The sequence below is a fragment of the Carlito syrichta genome, unplaced genomic scaffold (genome assembly GCF_000164805.1).
Source record: "Carlito syrichta isolate Samal-C Ts95f unplaced genomic scaffold, Tarsius_syrichta-2.0.1 Scaffold304294, whole genome shotgun sequence".
Classification (NCBI taxonomy): domain Eukaryota; kingdom Metazoa; phylum Chordata; class Mammalia; order Primates; family Tarsiidae; genus Carlito; species Carlito syrichta.
The window spans coordinates 106,666-111,508 of record NW_007248390.1 but is presented as its reverse complement, the minus strand read 5'-3'; positions in this window follow the sequence as shown (position 1 = coordinate 111,508).

Here is a 4,843-nt window from a genome sequence, read left to right as displayed (position 1 = left end):
CAAAAAAAAAAAAAAAAAAAGTCAACCCTGAGTTTATTTTATATTTTCACTAAGATTAAATCCTAGATACTTTGTAATTTTCTTGTTATCATGAATAATATTTTACTATTTATTTAAATAGATTATTGTGAGTAACATACAAAAATCCTGCCAAATTCTCTAGTTAGTCTTCCTTCCCTATTTAGTTATTATAGTTTTATTTTGGGGGGGTTTCCACATACACAATTATTTTATTTGAAAACAATAATTTATTTCTCATCCTTTGAAATCATTACATATTTGTTTTGCATGTCCTATTATGTTGGTCAGAATCTGTATTGAATACTGGTGTTGGTAACAGGTATTCAGTGTTAGTGCAGCTTTAAAAATAATTGTATTGGCTGGGCTCGGTGGCTCAACCTGTAATCCCATCACTTTGGGAGGCTGAGGCGGGTTCGAGATCTGCCAGGACAACTTGGTGAGATCTCGTCTCTACAATAAACCAAAAATTAGCCAGGTGGTAGCGCACCTGTAGTTCTGGCTACTTAGAAGGCTGAGGCAGAAGGATCCCCGGAGCCCAGCAAGTCGAGGCTGCGGTGGCCGGGAGTGTGCCACTGCACTCCAGTCTGGGCGACAGAATGAGACACCAACTCAGAATATAATAAATAAATAAATAACTGTATCTAAAATGACTTTATTAATTGTATTTGAGAATGCTGATGTTAGATCTTTTATTAATATTAACAAGGTTCCCTCTTTTTTTTCTTTTATTTATGTATTTATTTATTTTAAAGATGTGGGGTACAATTCAAGGTTAAGTATACAAATGTTCATTATGCAGGTACCCTTGTTGATGAGGTGTCCCCTCCTTCTCCTGGCAGTTTCCCTTAACTGCCAATCCCACGGCCCCTCCCCTGGCAGTTTCCCATTACCGCCAATCTTCTTTCCATAGTATTATAATTGTTCAAGGTTCGCTTATGAGTGAGAACACATGGTACTCTGTTCTTTGTTTCTGTGATAGATCACTGTGTTTGATAGATAGACTCTAAATCCATCCAAATTTCTCTTCTACTACTAAGCATCACAAATTTAGGATTTTTCATATGCTTTTTACGTATCTACTGATATGATTGTGCTTTCTTATTCTCCCTCATCTATGCTTCCTTATATTCCTGGAGCAGCTCCTATTTTATTTCTTATCATAATGTATCATTATTATTTTACGGAGCTTGGTTAGTTGATATTTCAATGAATATTTCAGTTAGAAACATATTCCTATATTCATAAGTGAATAATCCTACAGTATTTTCTTAATGTATCCTTAGCCACTTTCTTTGAATCAATGTTAGGTTAGATCTAGAAAAAAAGAAAAAAAACATATATGAAATGAGCTGTTTGTTCTTACATTTAAGATCACAGTTTCTAGCACTTTTAGAGTGAGGTAATTTTTTTCTTACCTTTTAAATTTCTTTTAAATGACAAGTGGTCTGTTTAAATCATTTTTTTAAGAAAACGATTACATTTTATCTTTTTCAGAAAGTGATTAATAGTTTCTTGAGAATTACATTTATAGGTATATAGCTAATCCCTCAGCCATTTCTAAGGTACAATTCAATCTCTAGCCCTTTTCAAAATAATTTCTGTTTACTCTAACCGACATAGCTATTTCTCTTCTCCTCACCCCTAAACCTTCTACTATGATAGAGGCTATGTGGTATGATCTATCATTTCATTATATGGTAAATATGATTTTAAAAATACATTCGTTAGAGGAAGATTGCATCCACCTCAGATAGACCTCTGGAAAGCAATTTCACATCTTCTTCTGCCTTGAGCCTACAACTTCAAGGATCTACATATAGGTGAACCATTTGAATCATCTTGACATGACAATGTTTCTATGTTTCTTCCTCTTACAATTTCCTTATCTTTTCTCATTTGCTTGAAGCTTTTTATTTGTTTTTTTCTGCCCCATGTCCCACTTCCTGTTTAAAACCCCCTTAGCAGAAGCCATTGGTTCTTCCTGTCTGTTGATAGCGTTTTTTCTAGAACTCTGGATATCTACTCTGTATTTGGCTGGAAGTGTGCAGGAATTAATATCCTCACCAGCAGCCTTCAACTAGTGGTTCTTTGTAGCAGGTATAAAAATATCCAAACTCCCTTGTCTTTTGGGTGAGATAATTCTGGAGCAGCCGGGGTCAGTGGCTCAGCCTGTAATCCCGCGCTTTGGGAAGCTGAGATGAGTGGATTGCCTGAGCCTGCAGGTTCGAGACCCGCCTGGGCAACTTGGCGAGCCCTCATCTCTACAATAAATAAAAAAAATCAGCCAGGCGCGGTAGCGCGTGTCTGTAATTCCGGCTAATCTACTCGGAGGGCTGAGGCGGAAGGATCGCGGGAGCCCAGCAAGTCAAGGCTGCGGTGGCCGGGAGCGGCCACTGCACTGCCCTCCAGTCTGGGCAACCGAGTGAGACTCCAACTCAAAAAAAAAAAAAAAAAAAAAAGACGAAAACAAAACAAAAAAAATTCTGGAGCATGTTTTCCTCAGTCCTTGCCGAATTAAGTTCTAGTCACATCTTAAGTTTCCTAGCTTCTCTTTCCTGTATCATTTCTCACTCTGTCACTTCCTAAATAAACTCTGTGTACTTGCATCTTTGTCTCAGTTTTCACTTCTGATAAAATCCAACCTAAGACAAAAATCACTTCCTATTTCTGATCATTCAACTCCGCATAGCTTTTAGAGTCAAAATCAAAATACACTTTTTCCTTCAAGTCTTTCTATTGTCATCTAAATCATTTTAGTATCTCCTTCCTGATTCTCTAATGTACAGCTTGCTTTTACTGCATAATTTATTATGTCATAACACTAATACTGATTTAAATTGTATAATGTTATATACTTTGTCAGAGTGCTTTGAGCTACAGAATCTATTAACCCACATCGTTTGCTTTATTATTATTTTTTATTGTATATTGGCTCTATTTACCAAGTGGTATTTTAAGGTCTTTGATGGCAAGAGAACATAGAAAGAACTGCTATACACCATTAGATGGCCATTAAAATACAATGAATCAATTCAAATGCAATTGAACTATGTTAAATGTACACCAACAATTAAAGAATATAATTTTAGTATCAAATTTCTTATAAGAAAGTTATATGCATTACTCTTTTCTACTTTAGAGCATATTATATTCCCACATATCATTTTGCTCTTTCAGAATTTTGTCATAGTTCTAGTTAATTTGTTATATTTCTAGTTATTATCATATTTTTACAGATAGAAACAAAAAAGGCAATATCAAGGATTTAAAAAAAGTCTTCATATATATCTTTAAGGAGCTTTAAAAGTTATTTACCTCTTTGGCTCATTGGATGTTCTGTTCTGTAAATATTTCTTATCTGCCCCAAAGTTCTATCTCCCTCATTCCAAAATACAACTTCATTTCTTGGCCACTAGGAATATTACTCTATACCATCTAATTAGCCCACACATGTGTGTAGTTGAACATAGAGAATCTGAAAATTCAGGGAATAATTACTGACAACATAGAGTGAGATGTAAATAATGGGAAAAACACAGTGTTCATAGTGCAGCAAAGAACAAAACTGTTATGTGATCAAAGTAGTAAGAACACCTAATGTATTTTAGATATGTTACTGCCTTTCTCATCAACAGATGAGAAACGAGAAATTTTATTTGTGTCTCAGTAGGAGAGTGCATTTGAAGTTAGTTGTGGACAGAGCTGGGGGAGGGAATTGGGAAGCTAAAAGAATACACCATGTGAGATTGTCTTAGCAAGTGCAGTTTAACACTTCAACTGCAATTGCCTTTTTATACAAAAAGAAATGAAATACAATTAGTCAAATAAATTTTTTTTGCAGTTGGAAATGTTGAAATCATTAATTCAGGGTAAGAATTACATCTTTCTGCAAATCGATCTTTTCCCCATCTAGTAAACCTGATGGGTAATGTTGGTGCATTGTGAATCATAGGAGAGGATAGTATTGTTGCTACTGCAATAACATTCAACATAGAGTAATACAGCAAGGTGATGGATATTAATGACCTAGAAGCAAAAGACTCTGAATCCACTTTCCAATAATCAGTCCCCAAAGACATCCAATTCTGCCAATGGGACTGGTTTGAAAAAAAAGTGAAGGATGTCAACAGCAGTAATATTGAGATGCATTAACTGCAAAATGTGCTGGTGCACATAATGACAGTCATAGGACTAATAACACTTTCCAATTAAATAGCACTTATCTTCCTAGGAGTTCAAAGTGCTTCCCAGTACAATATTGCACAACCTTGTTATGTGAAGAGGAAAAAAGGATTCCACAAAACTCATGGAGAAAAGGAAGTATTTTATGCCATGAGATATGGTTTCTTATCAAAAATTACAAGAAATGCCACGCTGATTGAATTCATGGCCCCTTTAGCAAAGATTTTTGTCTCTGACAGAGACACTGGGGAATAAAGAATTGTGGCTGTTTCTTGTTATCGTAGCTTCAAAATTTCAATCAAAGTCTATTGGCATTTCTGCACTAACTGCCTAAGTAACCAAGTCTGCTTTTCTAACTGCCTTTGTCTCCTCATCTTTAAACTAAAGAGAGCACACACTGAGTATGTGGCAGGTACCAGAGTTCATTTGAAGAGTTCATTCTTTTTTGTTGTGAGCTGGATTATCATTCTTCTTTTAGGTTACTTATGTATATAGGACATGTGTTATTCACACGTCTTTCCATTTTGCACAAGAATGTCATTTAGCTAGTGCTTTTGCAAGGGCTCTACAAATCTCTGCCATGCCAACCTCACTAGGGTGTTTCATCAAATAGCATTTATGATCTAAAGCACTTTGAAAA